Source organism: Canis lupus, chromosome 17, assembly GCF_011100685.1.
Source record: "Canis lupus familiaris isolate Mischka breed German Shepherd chromosome 17, alternate assembly UU_Cfam_GSD_1.0, whole genome shotgun sequence".
NCBI classification, from domain to species: Eukaryota; Metazoa; Chordata; class Mammalia; order Carnivora; family Canidae; genus Canis; species Canis lupus.
This window is the reverse complement of record NC_049238.1, coordinates 51,287,598-51,305,014: the sequence shown is the minus strand read 5'-3', so window position 1 is coordinate 51,305,014 and position 17,417 is coordinate 51,287,598. Positions and strand designations below refer to the sequence as shown.

Here is a 17,417-nt window from a genome sequence, read left to right as displayed (position 1 = left end):
GGAACGCAGCAAAGGGAGCCCGATTGCCAAGATGCGTCACATCCCAGTTGCTCTAGGAGCTACTTGTTTCTCAAAATCCCAAATATCCAGCCACTTGTCACAGATGTTGAAGGAGGTCTCTGTCTCCATCAGGAAGGACTGACTATGAACAACGATCTCAGGGTCCTTCTGTCCCTGATCCAAGCATGGTGAGAGGAACAGGAAGTGGGGGAGGCATCAGTGCAAGCCCAACTCGACTCTTCCATTGTGCATCAGACCCTGGAAAGCCCCCTCAGTGGACCTGCTGTCTCTCAGAAGCAGACCCTGAGAAGTGGATTCATGTGCAAGTGATTCATCAATGAAATGCTTCCAAGAGAAGCACTTTGGAGGAGTGGGGAGAATGGGACAGGGATAGGAAAAATCTAAATCACAGTGTGATTTCAGGTGAAGTTCCAGTGTCTGTATGATCCTGCAGGGAGCTCTGGAGCATTAATCTCACCACAGAGCTTATCCTGCTGGAGGCAAGAAAATTGGGCCATATTCCTTCGCCAATCGGGCAGTATAGTAGTTCGGTCTGCCACAGGCGGATAGAAACTCAGAATTTCCAGATGGTGCAAACTCTTAGGAGCAAAGCTCACAAGAGCTGTGGGATGGACACACAGAACTGGCAAAGGGCACATCGGAGAGGCCCAGAAGCATCGTTCCTCTTTGGTAATCTTCAGCTTTGGGATGACAGTTATTCCCTGCATTGATCCCTGTCACACCATTCCAACAAAGGCAGCAAATGAAAACCACTACCCATCTTCCCAGTATGGGTCCCACTATCCTGGCCTCTGACTCCCAGGCGGGAACCGTTATGGGGCCAATTGTGGGGTTTCAGTATGGATCAGTGTATCCTGAGAACCTCAATGACTACTGTACCACTCTGGGAATCATAGGAGTTACCATTTAACAGAGTCTCTTTCTGAAATGGGATAAAAGAGGACTGGTTTCAGGGCCCCTCCTTACTTTCTGGGACAGGAAACATTTGGTTCAGGCATGCAGCTTTTGTCACGACCACCAGAAAGACTGGACTGAGGGGTCATGACAAATATTCACTCCTCTGGGGGCTGGAAGCTTTACTCATGAACCACCAAAGCTGTGTCTTTGGATCATGAGCCTGACATTTCAGAATTAAAGTCCGCAAACTTCTACAAAGTGGCAATATTGGAACTCCACGTGATCATTATCCATCTTCCTTTTGTCTACAAGGAAACTCTCAAAATTTTGTGATTAGAAATGAGCCATAGCTTGCATTTATGTGTATTTTAAAATATTTTCCCTTATTTACCTATACTTGTTCCACATGCCTCAGCATCAGGGTAACTATCTATCTAGACACTGTTCCTGATAAGGACTCCTTCAGTTTTATGAAAGGATAGCAATTTTCTTGGCTATAGCAATTTTCTTTGTCATCAGCAAAGCTCATGGTCATATCTTAAATCAACAGCAGAGGATATTTTCACCCTGGTTGTTTGTCTGGAATTGTAACCTGAACTCCCTGCTACTCAGCTGTATTCAAAAGCATGGGGGGTAAGGAGGTGTGGTGAGTGAGGTGGGTTCCTGGTCATATTAAAAATCTCATTCCTGAATTAAGCCAGGCTATCCTAAGCTACCTGAGAGCTCATTCTTGGATGCATAGCTTTGAACTCTCCTGTAATTGCTGTTACTAAATTTCCTTTTAGTTCTGAGTTTTAAGACTTAGTAAGTTGTATGCAATTTACTATTTATTATGGGGATGTTGCCTAAGATCTTGTCTCTGGAAGTACACATTGCTATGAGGAGAAATCCACAGGAGAAATTTTTCTTTGAATTGATGGCCGAAAAGCCAGAGCCACAGATCTACTTTTTTTTTTTATATGGGCATTGAGAATCTTGTATTACATGGGCACTGAGAATCTTGCATTATATGGGCATTAATCATCCACTCCTCTGCTTGGCTGCTAGAAAGCTCAGAGCCAAATTAACATCTCATCTATATCAGTTGTACATAGGTGTGAGACTTTCTATAGAATAACTGAGAGAATGCTTATCTTCAGCCTTACTACATATTATCAAATTATTGTCCAAGGAGGTTGTCATCATGACCCAGAGCTCCTGTTTCTTCCTCTCCTCATCAACACTGGATATGATCACAATGTTTAATTTTTGCCAAGCCAAGAGTTCGAAGTGGTTGTCTTTTTACATTGCATTTCACTAGTTCCCCAGGAGCATCTTTTCATGTATTTATTAGCCTTGAGGTTAATTCTCTTTCAGGCTACCTATTGAGAGCCTTTATCTCTTTTTCCCTATTAAAATATTATTCTTTCTTTTACTGACTTCTGTAAGATTTGCAAGACCTGTAGACTTCGCTTTACCCCTGACTTTATCCTACGTCCCTAATCTATTTGCCTCCATCTTGATTTCCTTAGCTATCTTTATATTCTTGCAATATACTTGTAAATATGTCATCTGCAGTAAGTACTCTTGGGGTTGTGGTAATCGGGATCGAGTAACCATGATAATAACAAGCCCCAAACTAAAAATCATTTCTAGAACAAAAGTAGTACATAATCAGGGTGAGACTGAGAGAGCCAGCGAAATAAAGACTAATGGGGTCATGGGTGGCCCATGTCAGAGGTGAGGAAGAAGGTCTTAAGGACCTGGGGTGAGGAGGCCTGGAGGAAATGGAGACTGAGATGGGAGGCCTCTCCGTCAAGCTGAAGGAGCCACAGTGGGCATGGCCAGAGGGCACATGTCTGGGGACTGCCCAGAGTTGTCTCAGTAGCTGTCCCCTTCTGAGCCAGGAAGGAGCAAACAAATGAGGTGAGAGCACAATCCCTGCCCTCAGGGGCTCACCATCAGGAAGGACAGACATATCCTCAACTGATTGCAGCCAGACCATGATAAATCACATAATAAAGCTGTTACCAAGCTTCCAGTGGGGGCAGACACCAGGGAAACAGACTCTGCCAAGAGAGACGAAAAGGCATTCACACCAGGCTTTAAAAGATGAATGGAACATGTAACAGGTGGACAAGGGGACATGGTGGGAAGCCCACAGATAAAAATCCATGGAGCTAAGCCATCCACTTACTGATGCTTATATATACATACTCATCATATATTATTTCATTTAATGGCCCATAGCCACACTATGTTATTAGCCCGTCTTTACTGATGAGAAGACTGAGGGGTGAAGGTATGTGAGGAGACTGCCCAGGAGCTCAGTCAGAGGGAGTAGCAGATTGGGCAGAGGAAGTTGTCTGAGCAAGGATGTAAAGAGGAGAAAGTATGGCAGTGTTTAAGGCAGACAGCCATCCTGACCTCCCGCTTCTCCCAGACCTGAAACCAGGCCAGCCCCCTCCCCTGATAAGGCCCAGCAAACACCTAGGGCTGGGACCTGGGCCAAGCCCCTCTATCCAGCATGTGCTGCACTCCCTACCCCAGAGCCTGATCCCCATGCCCGCTCTGGCCTAGAGATGGGCACCATTTCAGGCTTGGGGCAGAGGCAGTGGCAAGAGCAGGAACTTTGGAGTCCCGACAGGTGCCTGGCAGTCTTCCTAGCATGTAGGCCTCCAGTGATGTGGCCAGTTCTGCTCTTGGTGTCTCCTCACTCAGGAGATGAGGAGGGGTAACACCAATGTTGCAGGGCTGTGAGGATTTTGGAAGGAAACTGGATGGCACATTTCACACAGCCCCTGGGTTTTGCCAGGAACCCAGAGAGGAGGATTGTTGAATCTCAATTATCTAGGATATTTCTAGGCAGAAGGTTCTCCCCAGGTCCTCTCTTGCTGCCCCTAGTCAGCATTCTGCCTGTAGAGGGATTTCTCACCCTGGCCTTCTACTGGCCCTCTTCCCGGCAGCCTGTGGGGGCAGAGCCACTGCTCCCCCAGACCCCTCACCTAACAACCTTCCCAGCTCCAGTGTATCTCCAATAAGTGGCTGTGTAGGTCGGTGCACGGGCCCTCCATCACCCACCCTCACTCATGGCCTGCAACGACTCCCTCTTACCAATTATGATTGAACTCCTCTTCCTGGACCACACGCCTTCATCCTCTGCCACATGTCCACGCTGCTCACTGTCCCTTCTACCCAGCAGGGACCTGGGCTCTCACCTTCCCACCACCACACTACAGCCCATGAGTTCCCTCTGTCTGGAATGCTCTCTCCCACTTCAACTGGCAGTGCTTACCTGATACTCCTCCCATCTGAGGCCATTACCCTCTAGAAGCCTGGCCCAAGTGTCCGAGGCTGGGAAGGATGGACAAATAACCTGGGCCACCAGGCAAAGAGGCTGGGTCCAGCAAAGGAGCCATCTTATTCTTCCATTGCTCTAGGCTGAGCCCCATTGCTCATTTTGTTGAAGCAACTGTGGCCTGGGAAGGGCCAGTGGCTGGCCTGGGTCCCCCACTGCCAGCAGCTCTCTGCTAGGCCCAAGGGTCCCTCCCACCTTTACCCCTGCCAACTGCTGCCAAGGGAACCCATGAGATGGGGTTGGTTACGTGCTCTTTGTCTCTAACTCTACTAGAAAGCCAAATGGAAATGAGCTGCTTGGGAGGAGGCAGAGGGGAGCCAGTAATGGCCTGGTCTTAACAAAATAAAATTTTATGATCCTTAAATACGTGAAGTCACCCTGAACAGCCATTAACCAAGCATGGTCAAGGAAAGGTACTGGCTGCTTCAAAGATGAGGTCAGAGTTCACTTGTGATTGGCACACTGACTGTTCCCATGCAAGCGGGTTTTGCCAAAGGGTCCAACACTCTCTCTGCCATCTGGAACACACCCCTCGTTTGGAGGCCAGGAGCTCCTATTATTATTATCTTGTTCCCACTAGGAGTTTGTTCAGCACATGTTCCCATCAGCAGGGTCTAATTCCTCTCCAGCTCCTGAAAGCATCACAAATTCTAAATTAGAGGTGTCTGAGCTAACAAGGGCCTCACCCTGCTCTTCTTACATTTCTTCCATTGTGTGTTCCTCATCCCTGCCACAAGCCACCAGCTAGATCTGCAATTCCGTGGAGACAGGGACTGTGTGTTTCGTTTTATCCATTCAACAAGTACTGATTGACCACCTGTCATGGGTTGTACCAGGTGCCTTGGGGAATAAAAAACATGGGAAAGCGAAGTCCCCACCTTCAAGAAGAGGTGACTTCAAGACTGTTGTGACTACATGGCCTTGCTTTGTGAAGCCATCAATATTTTCAGATACTAGCTCCCTTGAATATCCACAATGCTCCTGAGGGGGAGGTGGAACTAGGGCTGTTCCCATTTGCCAGACAAGTAAACTGAGGCCCCCAAAAGCTACCTGACTCCCTTGGAGGCACACAGTCTATTGGTGATGGAGCCTGGGCTAGAACTCCCCGTTCTCTGCTCCTATCAACAGTGGGCAGCGAGGCCTGTGCACTCACACATACAGTCTTCAGTGTCTGCTCCTCTGAAAGGGTTGCATGGTGCCTCCCTTCTTCTGGCCCTGCCCAGTCTAGCGCCAAACACCCCACTCCCACCCAGTATGTACAGTTTAAGCACACATAGCTTTACAACTCATGGGAGACTAAAACCAGAAAATGATAAAAGGCAATGAAAAAACTGCCACGAAAAAATTTGATATTTGGCCAAATGCTCACAAGGCAGGAGGGGCCCCACTGGCAGGAAGTAACCCTGCACCCCACTCTGTCCCTCCCACAAGCTCTTCCAAGGGCCCTGTGAAGCAGGAATCCTTGAAGGAGGGTCTGTTTGGTGGATGGCTCTTGCCTGGAGTTTTAGAGACAACAGGGACCCCTGGTTAAATAGAACGTTGTCATATCAGCTCCTTAGGGCAGCAAAGCCATGCCCTCCCCAGAGGCAGCCAGCTGACAACTGATTCTGTCTGCAGGGCACACCAGCCTTTCATCGCTCACCTGCAACACCAATGGCTTCGTGTTGCTTCCCTCCACTGCTAGGGACAAGGTTCTAGGGCAGAAATGGGAGCCCGGTGAACTGAATTGAGATATTGCCCTTCCCTTTTCACAAACCAACCCATTTATTCTGCTGCCCTGATGTTCTCCATGGATGATACTGGCTCCTCTGAGGACACCGTGTGGATATGGCAGGCCGGGCTGGGGGTTGAGAGGGCGGGTGACACAGCGGCAGATGCAGCCACCTGGCCTTCACTCCCACAGACCCAGGGGATGATGGGAGCGGCGATAAACCTGAAGAGCTCGAGTCCATATGGACGGAAAAGACTTCTGGGGGGAGGCAGGGTTCAGCCCTGAAGGAACCACTGGTGCATCCTCTCTCAGGGAGAGCAGCAGAAGAGAAATGTCTCCCTTTTCTGGGGGGAAGTTTTGTCCCAGGATAGCCGAGGCTCTACAACCAGAGTGTGTGCCTGAATCCCCTGGTGGAGGGGCCAGGGAGATGTTGCTCTTGAAAACAGAGATTCTGAAGGCCCACCCCCAGAGCTACTGATTCAGTAAGTCTGGGATGGGGCCTAAGAAATGTGCATTTTTCTTTCTTTCTTGCTTTCTTGCTTTCTTCTTTCTTTCTTTCAGAGAGAGAGAGAACTAATGTGGGGGGGGGGCGGGCTGTGGGCAGAGGGAGAAAGAGAGAGAGAATTTTATTCAGGCTCCATTCCCAGCACAGGGTCCAACACAAGGCTCGATTTCACCTCCCTGAGATTAGGACCTAAGCTGAAATCAAGAATCAGACACTTAACCCACTGAGCCACCCAGGTACCCCAAGAATGTGCATTTCCATCAAGTTCCTAGATGATGTGGATGCTATTGGTCTGGGGTCCATGCCTTGAGAACCACTGGAACATTCTAGAGACACACAAGTTGACTTGCTCTGTGGGGAAGTTCAGAATAGAGGACCAGCAATAGCTGTCTTAGGAGGCCTCTTATCTGGAAGCAGTCTGGGATGGTAAGGCAGGGAAGTGGACAGGTGAGTGCTCAGTCTTCTTCTTTCCACCCCGTCAGGGAGGAAGGAGATAGGAAGGCTGAGGGTGGAGGTCAGGAGCCGTGCACACTCATGCACACGTGTGTGTGCATGCATGCTTGTGTGTGTTGGGGAGGTAGAGCTGGACCTTCGCTGCCTCAGGAGTTAATCAGAGCTGCTAACTCTGCCTCCAGCTCCCATGGTTGGACCTCAGAAAGTGCCCACAGCTTTCTAGGACTCTCTTTCCACCATGCTCCCCGGCTGCTTGGCCCCTCCCGCCACCCCAGCTCTCCTCACGTCACCAAGGTGGGACCACGCGTGCTCCTCCGGCATCTCCCATGGTGGCCTTCACACAGCAGGGCCACAGCAGGTGCTCAGTAAACAATATGGGGCTGGATTTGATTTGGAGCAGAGCTAAGACAACCAGGAGTGGGAGGCAAGGAATGGCAAGGCCATGGGCTCCCAAGTGCTGAGCTAAAAGTGGAAAGTACAGTCACAGCCGCAGAGGCTTGGCCTTCTTCCTTCCCTCGCCATCTGCTCTGCGAGGAAGGGAGCAGGGAGAGGCCACAGCACATGTTACTCACTTGCTGAAGTCACGGGGTGAGGCAGTCGGGATGGGTTAGGGAAGGAGGCCTTGTTCCAGTCCCAGCGGGTGGCCCCTCCAACTACCCTGCTTCTCCAGGCCCCAAACTTAGAGCACCCCCAGCCCCTCACCCCCACACCCAATGCTGCAGGAAGTCAGGGCAAGGCTCTTTCCGACGTGTCCTCAGATCCATCCACTTCTCTCCATCAAACTGACACCGCCCGGGTCCTCCTTCAGTCACCTGGACTCCGAAATAGTCTCCTCTTGTGCTGCTGTGCTCCACTTCGGCTCCCTCAAACCCACTCCAGCCGGTGAAGCTGCAAAAGAGTCAGTTTGTCTCATCGCTTCCTTGCTCAAAGTTTTCAAAAGCATCCCTACTGTTCTTTGATTAAAATGTCTGCTCCTGGCGATGGGCTTCCAGACCCTTCCCGAGCTGATCCCTGCTTCAACCTCACTCCTCTCAAATCTTCACTCCTCACTGTGGCCACATCAGCCCCCATGCATTCCAGGCACTTCCCCTTCTGACTTCTCTGCAGCGGTTCTTCCTATCAGGACACAGCCTGGGACTCTCACTTAACACTTGTTCACCTATAATTCAGGCGCTTGCTGCCAGGTGCTGGCCACCCTTGGCTGGATGAGTAAGTGACTGGTTGTTGGGAGACAATGCTACCCTAGTTAGACAACTCTAGCCCCAGGAGGGATTAGAAAGGAAGGATCTTCAGCCCCATGGCAACCCAGAAGAGGACATTATCTCAAAGTGGATGCCCAATTCCAACCCCCCACACCAACTCCTAGTAGGAGACACAGACATCTCTGAGGCAAGCAGGGATTCCTCATTGCACCCCAAGGAGCCCAGAGTTCCCACCTTCTGCCTGGGGTGGGCCTCAGGAGAGCTCCGGGGGAGGTCAGGGCTGTCATTCACAACATGGTCCCTGGGAATGGTGCTCCCAGAGCTGTTCAGTGTAGTCTGCAGGGCCACATGCAGCACCCCTAAGAAATGACCACTAGTATCTGTTTCTCAGGGGAACTGGGAAGAGACCAGCGAGTGATGCCTTTTATCCTGGGAGGAAAGGTCAATGAGAAAAGGGAATGCATGTCCCAGGGGCTACATGTTTTCACACAATGATTCCTGCAGGGTAGGTGATGCGCACCGCTTGGATTTCAGTATCTCAAGGGTCTGTCTCCCTGCTGCCCCTGTGGGTCCACTTCATGTCCTGCTTTTGTGGCCATGGGGTCTCCAGCTAAGATACTAAATCTTGTGTGGTCAATAGAAGCAAAATGCCAGTGTCTGATCCCCGTCTCCCCAGCCTCACCTCCAGCAGTCCCACGTGCCATCCTAAGGGATACCGAGCCTCCCTCCCAGGGCATTGGGACAATTGCATCAGCAAGCAGACATTAAGCACCAGGCACCGTGCCTGTCGCAGGTGGGTGCTGTGTGCTCCCCGTGGGGCAGGGGCAGGACTGAGGATGGGGATGGGGAGAGAGACTTTCAAACGCGGAGTCTGCTTCCTGGCACCTATAAAATCATACTGCAAAGAGAAAGAATTAGAAGAAAGAGCGGAAGGGGGATGACAGGACTGCTTCTCGATATGCTTCTAATTTGGAGATTCTGGCAAAGGGCTGGGCGACGGCGTGGCAGGCTGAGCGGAACAGGGACGCGGAGCCAGGAGCCTGGGGTCTAGAAGCCACTCTGTCGCAGCCCCAGGGCCTGCCACCGCCCCCCTCAGCCTCCTCGGCCCGTGCCCGGGAGGGGGCCGGGGGAGAGCACTCCGGGGCCAAGCGGCTCCCGCCCAGCGCTGCGAGTCTGGGATTCTATTTAAGAGCACGTAGCCCATCTGGTTCCCATTGAGGAGGCTGCGTTTTCTCAAGTGCCGCCGCCCCCCCCCCGCAATCCAGATCCCCACCATGTGACCCCATCTTCTCCCAATGGTGTTCAGTTTTATGGCTTGTTGTTCTGTGTGCGTGATTTGAGTTTGGGGACTTTTTTTTATCCCCCACACACAGATTTCCCTCCCTCTTCCAGAAAACATGGAGCTTGAACTTTTGACTGCCTGCAACCCTCAGGGGGATGGTGATGAGGACAGAGGGCATGGGGAGATGGATGTCTCCCTGCCTGTCTCCTACCGCCCCTTTCTCGGCTTCTTCATGTGTTTCTCCTCTGTTTGAGGCTCTGCTTGCTCCTGATGGCTCCTCACATGAATCAGCCGAGGAGCGCGGAGGCCAGAGAGGAGGCTGGAGAGAAGCAGCGGTTCGGTTCAACAGTTCAGCCGTGTTTCCCCAGCTGCCTGGGCCTGTGCGTGCTGGAGCGCGGAGGGAGGGGGGCGCCGGTCGGGGCTGGGGGGGCCGCACCCCGATGGGCCGCAGCAGCACGGAGGGGGAGGGGGAGCAGCCAATAACCCGGCTTGTGGCTGAGCTGCCACCCATCTGCCTGCTCAGGGGCCGCCAGAGAACAGGGGGGGCCTGGCAGCCCCACCTTGCAGGGAGGGGCGCAGCGAAGTCTTCCTGGTACCTGATACGGTACCTGGTCGTTGGTCCGTTCCATCGTTCTGCAAGTATCTATGAGGCCCCTTGTACGCGCCAGGCCCCTCGCGGCCTGTACTGTGGAGAGAGCGGCAAAGGCAACAAATGTGGTCCCTGCGCTCAGAGAAGGAGCTTCCAGTCTCTAGGAAGAGGAGGACCTCAAGCAGATAACAGCAAGTGTTTTTGTATGTATATATATAGTTATAAAGTGTGAAAATGCTGACAGCAATTATCAAGGGGGTCTCACTGGAAAGAGCTGATCTTGAAGAAGTGACATTTAAGCAGGATTGAAAGGAAGAGTAGGAGTTAGTAGAGAGAGAGTGTTTCTGGCCCCGGGGGCGAGTGCAAGCCTGACCGGGAGCAGGGAGCCAGGAGCAGGAGGTGCAGACACCACAAAGATCTTTACTCCTTCAAGCAGTATGAGTGGAACATGGGGAACATGGGGGCGGATTGTGGGGAACAAAGGATGATCCAGGAGAGGTAGGCCGGGGCCAGTTCATCCAGGCCATGGTGAGGCCAGGACTTAGCCAGAGGTCAGGATCAGGGGTCATTCTGAGGTCAAGTGTAGAGGTCAGTATGACGCAGGGCTTAGTGCCCAGGCTATAGCGCAAGAGGCTGTGCTCTGGCCATGGTCAAGGTTAGGCCTTTGATGCCAGAATTAGGGGTTGATCTATGGCCAGAGTTAGAGTCAGTCTGAATCCAGGGCCAGAATGATTCTGAGGTCAAGTTTAGAGGTCAATCTGAGGACAGTGTAAGGATCAGTCATTCATTAAATATTCACCGAACATCTCTCTGGTTGACTCCCTAGGAATATAGTGACTGCCCCGACTGTATTCCTTGCTTTCCTGGAAACTGGAGTTGAATGGGAAAGACAGTCTTTAATGAAAGAATTTCCTCAATAGCTAATTCATTAATTACCATTGCAATGAGTTCTATGGAGGAGAATAGTTAGGTGCCTGAGACCTCAAAGCATCCTTCTGGTTACTCTGGCCACTGAGCAAATAATCCCACAACTGTCACCACATGAAACAGCCCTCTGCTACACTCACAGAATTGGTGGGTTAGGAATTGGAAAGGGCATGGTAGGGATGGCTTATCCCTGCTCTGTGCTGTCTGAGCTTCAGCTGGGAAGACCTAGGGGCTGGAGGTGGCTTGAGAGCTGGGGACTGGAGGCATCTGAAGACTTCTGATTCACACATCTGGCACCCGGGCCAAGACGGATGGCCAGAAGAGCTACCTGTGGCCTGTCCATGTGCCTTGGGTTCCTCACAGCATGGTGACCTCAAGGAAGCTGGACTTCTTATATAAGCACAACCATTACGGGGCAAAGGCAGCATCACCTTCTAGATGACCTAGGCTCAGAAGTTATGCAGCATCACTTCCACTGTGCTCTGTTGCTCAGGCAATCGGTGCCCACCAAGAAACAAGGGAAGTGGAGGTGGACTCCAGCTGCCGATGGGAGAGTGGCATGGTACAACACATGGATCTCAGGTATTTGGAAATCTCTGGAAAATACCATCTGCCACAGATACCAGCAGAGGGCAGGCCAACTTGCCCTGTGGTAAGGAGTCTACCTCTGTACAGCATTAGAAAGAGGGAAAGAGAGGGAGCTTTTGGAATGTACACCGGCCTCTGACAGAAGGGGAGCTAATCACTCTGCTCGGTGGCCCCAAGCCTGCTGGACACGCCGTGGGGAGGTGGAGAGGTTCCAAAGTTGAAGACGCTCTGCAGCAGACCGGCTTCCAAACACATCCTCCCCTGCACAGTAGAGAGGGCACACAGTTTCCAAGTCTTGGCTCTAATTCCTTACTGCTGCATCAATTTTTCCTTAATAAAATGGGGTTAAATTCTCCTGGCCCAGGCAGATTGGAGGCTGGCATAGTCCAAACCGATTTTGGGTTCCCTGATGCTTGAGGAACCTACAGGCAAGCCTAACTTTGATTGTATGCCATATTTTAAAAACCTTTGGTGCCTTACAGATGGTAACTGTTAATAACATTTTGTTGAAATTAGAAGTTTTGTGAATCAAATTCCATATGAAATACACCAGGGAACGCCTTGCCTTAGTGGAATCCTATGGTAGAATTTTCTCTAAAATGAAGAATAGTTTGTAAAGTGAAGAATTTCTCCCACTCTAGTGTGTGTGTGTGTGTGTGTGTGTGTGTGTGTGTGTGTGTTTTAAAATATGGATTCGTGTTGACCTGGTTGGAGGAAGCTGAGCCTCCTTTCCCAGGCCCCAGACTCAAATAAAACCTTTCCTTTGTTCACACGGGTCTCCCTCTGCCATCTGGAGCATTGTCGTCTGTCCTGGGCGGGGTGGGGGTGAGAGGAAAAGAAAAGGGTTCCAATGGCAGCGAGGATTTAAATCAGAAGTGGACAGAGCCTGAGTTATGTGGGTCTCTAGGAAAAATAAAAACAGCTGGAGCGTACACCAACCTGGAGGCCGTGAGGATGTATTGGGACAGCGCTGCCGCCAGGACCCCTGCATGAGGGGGTACAAAGAACCTTGTGTGGGATCCTAGGCACTGCTCACAGTTCAGGTTCAGCTACTAACTCCCTGAGTGGGCTTGGGGTGTCTCTCTGCGCCTCGGTTTCCTGCGTCACTCCTGAGGTCCCTTCCATAGTTCGTGGGCCCTGACCCTAACAGCACCCCACCCCACCCGCCTCCACCCCCTTCATGATAGCTGAAGCTCTGCAGCAGCCGGGGCATGACCCTCTTCCTCACTGGCCTTGGGAAACTCCCTGAACTTGGCCCCATGGCTGGGGTCAGGCGGGAAGTGTGGCCCAGATGACCTCATGCTGGGTTCTCTCCAGCAGTTCATCCCTTGCAGGCAGCTCAGTGACTCACCTCAGGGGGGCGATGAGCCAAAGCCATTTGAAAACTGAAAGCCTTGTGGGGCCCTTCCCTTCCAAGGGCTCTGAGAACAGGCCTCTGGCAGCTAGTAAGCTCTTCCCTTCCCAGGGACCCAGAATGAAAGGCTAGATGTGTCCAGCCAGTGTCCCTTGTTCCCTCAGGCACGCTAGAGTATCCTGCCTTCCCCATTCTCTCATCTCTGAGCCAGGACCTCAGGACTCTAGGCTCAGCCAGTCTGTGTGGCCGGTGATTATACTCTTCGTCCTCTCTGGGCCCATCTCGGCATCTCAAAGGTACAATCTCTCCACTCCGTCTCAGTCCATCCTTGTTCTTTCTCTCCACGCAGCCCTTCTGAATCTGTGGCTCCAAGTCTATGCCTCTTAGCCCCAGGAAGGTTTGAGAAGAGCTCGGTGGGGAAGTTATTTCTTGCTCTCTAAGTATTCGTGGGTCCCGCACACTCTCCAGCTTCCTGGCAGTTAGGTGGGGTCCCTGCTCTGTCCAGTCTGACCAGTGATGACTTCTTGGCTGAGCACAGAAAAGTAGGCAAGTTTCTCCACGTGCTCTCTTCTGCTGGCACCTGGGAGATGGATATAGAGACTTCGTGGTACGGAGCTGCACTGCCAAGTGTGGTAGCCATAGCCGCATATGGCTATTGAAATTCGTTAAAATTCAATGAAATTCAAAATTCTGTTTCTCAGTCACACTAGCATGTTTCAAGTCCTTGATAGCCACATGTGGCTAGTAGAGGTTGCATTGCACAGCACATATAAGACATTCCATCACGGCAGAAAATTCTCTCGGACAACACCATTCCAGATGGTGAAGCTACAAGATGCCAGGTCACCATCAGCCCAGGTCCTCAAGGAGAAGGACCTCCCACCAATCCATGGTGGACATACAGCATGAGCAAGAAATCAGCTTGTGCCATGTGAAGCCCCTGAGGTCTCAAAGTGGAGTGATTGCTCCCATAGAGCTCAGCGTCCCTTGACTGGCACAGCTCACCTGCATGAGATGAACTGGAAGCAGCAAAAACAGGTAGAAGAGGACCAAGTTCTAACCTGCTGGGCAAATGCCATATGTGATCCAAATCATCTGTAATACAGAGTTGACACTTCACTGGCCTTGCAGGGGGAGCTGGCTGAGGCATAGTCGTGGGAGAGGTTCTGGAATAGGTGATGGGCCTTGGAGAAGGGGCAAGCTTCACAAAGGCTTATAGTCTTCAGCCTATAATAATTGTTGGCTGTCCACCTGGGAAAGCAGAGATAAGCAAAGAGAAGGGCAGGTATTCCAGTGGGAGCACCAGGATAGGCAAAACACAAGAGCAAAAATGTTGCTGGGAACACAGAAGCCGTGGGCCATGCAATTTTCCTTGGGGTTGAAAGGGAGCCTTTGGAAGCTCAGGAGACAAGTCAGATGGGAATTGTGAAGTGAGTCTCTGCATGTTTCCACCCGGAGTTGGTCAAGAGCAAGGAGTAGAGTGTGTGGAGAATGAAGGATGAACTAATGTCATTATTGATTGTCAAGGGTGAGGTCAACTTCAGGCATGACAGGCTGGAATTCCGTAACTAGGGTTGCAGAATTTGACGGGAAAGTATGGGAATTCACAGAGGCGGCATTTTGTTTAGGGAATAATCAGTTAATTAGTGATTAATTCACACCAGAAGCTAGCTAATTCTAGAGCTCCTCTTTCCTTCTGAGTTCCAGGCTTGACTTTCCAACGCTCCACTTGGCTTCCCCAGCTGAGAGTCCACTCAGCACCTCAACCTCAGCCTGGCCAAAGTGACCTGCACCACAAACCTCCAAATGGCACCAAATGCCATGGTAATCCAAGTGCATGGTCGTGTCCTTGGAATTCTCTGAAATTCACTCCAGCACCACCACTCCCGCCACCACCCACGTATGCACACATGCATGCACACACATAGCTCATCTCTCAACAAGTTCTGCTGGGGCTTCTGCCAACAGTACCCCAGCCTCTACACCTGCCCCAACATCCCTGCCTCTCCCATAGTCACACCTGACTATTCTCCTGGACCACAAACACCTCAGGACCGCAGGCCTTATCTCCTGTCCCTCTGCTCCCTCCAACCCATCCTACCAAACACCAAACAAGATTTTCAATATTTACTTGGGTTGTGCCTCTGCTCAAAAGCCTTCAGGGATCTCCAAAGAAATCAAACTTCCTCATCCTTGTGTTCAAAGTCTTCCGCTTGCTGACCCCAATGCATATCAGCATGATTCTTAACATTCCTTTTGCACAAACTCCAGTGTGCCAAAAAGATCCCCTCGTTGATGCCTCTGCACTTTGCTCTGTGAGACTCCTCCGGCCCTGCGAAGACTTGCCCTATCTCCAGCTGTTCCCTGGAAAGTATTTCTGGGTAGATGGAGGTCAAGTTCAATGAGATGAGACAGCAGGGACTTCTGTTTCCACTTCCCGACTACAAGTGCCACCTTATCATTGCTGGCAGCGGCCCCACACCCAAACCTGTGCCACAGCAGGCAAGAGCTTCCTATTTACAATAAAATCTGAACCCTTTGCTACCACCGGCAAGGCTGTATATGATCTGGCCCCTGCTGGCCTCCCTAGCCTCATATTCCTCCACATGCCCCCCTCCCTCTCAGTTCTGTGCCCCTAGAGGTCTTCCAGCTGACCCTGAGGGCCCTTCCGCAGGCTGTCCCTTCAGTCTCGAATGCTGCCTAATGTCCACCCAGGTTGCAAGTCCCAACTCAAAAGTGGCTTCCCCAGAACCCTATTCACCATAGTCCCATGTTCTCTGGACTCACAGTCCTTTTCTCTCCATACCTCCTTCACAGTTTGTAGCTGTAGGGTGGCACACTGGATTACTTAATGTCTGTCTCCCTGCCAGGATGTAAGCAAGCTCCTTATGGCGGGGACCAGGCTTATTGAACCTGCCGTTGAATCCCCAGCAATAAATCTGGCATATAGTAGATGCTCAATAAAGATGTGGGGACAGAATTAGTGAGTGAATGAATGAATGAATGAATGAGAATCATGCAGAAGGTCCTTAGCACCATAGGGGTGTCCCCTTCTGGGCCCATCTCCCCATCATCACCTCTACACTCCTGCCATCACCCTGTTCATCCTCACTGGACAGGGGAAGGGGCCACTCCACATGGCTTTGGCTGGCTGGGACCTCACACTGAGCCTGGCTAGGCCTGTACTTATGGAGAATAAACAGTTCTAATCCAGAAGGGCTTCCTTTGCCCAGGGACTGGGTTTAGACACATAGAATTCTGTGAATTTGATTTCCCCAGACTCCAGGCCCCTCCCAGAGCAGCAGCCTCTGTTCCCCAAGCAGGCCTCTGGATAGAAGCCAGAACCCTGCCACCTTCTAGGTCTCTTCCCTCCCACAGTTCTTGGGCCCCCCAAATCCTAATCTCTCCTCCAAGATGTAAAAATATATTTCAAGGCACTAACTGGGGAGGTCATTACTTCAAAGACCCTCTTGGCAAATTCCTTTACTGGCCCAGTTTAAAAAGCCAGAGTCTTCTTATAATGGGGCTCCTCAGAGCAGGGCCCACCTGTGAAAATACTGCCCTCTTCAGGGATTGATCCGAGCAGGGAAGGGCAGGCGCCAGGCCCCTTGGCTGCTCCCAGAGGAAGGCTGGGGAGGAGGTTCAGAAGAGCTTAAGAAATGGTCTTTTCCTAAAGAGAGGGCCTAAACTCCTCCTGGCCAAAGACTCCAGACGGAAATTAAGGCTTTCAGGGCCTAGTTGAGGGACCAGCATTATGCGGGCTTCAGGCTGCCTGCTTGTTTGTGGGAACCCAGTGTACTAAAGGGACTGACATTGTCCACGATGAAAACATTATTCCTCCACTTCCAGCCCTCTGAGCAGGTGACCTCACTCCCCACCTCTCAGCGATGTGAGTCCCTGAATCTCTGGTCCTCAGATGTAAAGAGCTCCCTGCACTCAGACCATTGGGATCTCACAGCCCCTCCTCTCAGTTCACAGGGAGAGCCTGTCGGCTCCAAGCCTCCTCTCCCTCAAGCTCCAGCCACAATGAGAGCCGCACAGGCATCTCCTTCTACCTTCTCAAGGATGCCTGCCTGCTGTGAGTACCTCTGCCCCCCCTTGATTTAATCTCTCCATCTCTACTCGCCCCTCCCACCACCATTGATGATGCTCAAGAGTCCATCTGTTGAACCTGCACAGCTCCAGCCGCTGCCCTAGCTCCTTCTGCCATTCATAGCCAACTGTGTTGGAGGTACCCACACTTACTGTCTTTTCTTCCTCGCCCCTACTTTCTCCCCAGTCCACAGTAGTGTGGCCATGGTCTTCACCCCTTTCCTGAAACTGCTCCCTCCAAGTACCCAGAAGGCCTCCTTGCTTAGCAGCATATGTCTCTCCATCTTGAAATGCTACTTTATCTGGCCTTTCTCAGCACAGCATAACTCCATTGGCTCCTTCCCTCTGGCTGCACCTTCCTGGTCTACATCATGGGCCCTCTCCAGAATTCTGTTTCTGTTGTTCCTTGTTTTTTCTTCTCTCCACACTGCCCAGGTGATCTCATCTACTTCTATGACT

General features: G+C 51.3%; 1 long non-coding RNA gene across 4 annotated transcripts; it reads right to left on the bottom strand.

The window, feature by feature from the left end:
- Window positions 1-5,421: 5,421 nt before the first annotated feature.
- LOC102155066 lies at window positions 5,422-17,387 on the bottom strand. 4 transcript variants are annotated; one of them, XR_005372580.1, is made up of 4 exons: window positions 17,112-17,386; window positions 14,998-15,243; window positions 12,864-14,434; window positions 5,422-7,812 (listed from the first exon to the last, which is right to left on the bottom strand). It is a non-coding gene; the product is annotated as an uncharacterized LOC102155066 (long non-coding RNA). The 4 variants fall into 4 exon arrangements; XR_005372582.1 differs by lacking the exon at window positions 5,422-7,812 and adding an exon at window positions 10,384-11,773; XR_005372581.1 differs by lacking the exon at window positions 5,422-7,812 and adding an exon at window positions 16,413-16,495 and having other exon boundaries at window positions 12,453-14,434; window positions 17,112-17,387.
- Window positions 17,388-17,417: the final 30 nt, after the last annotated feature.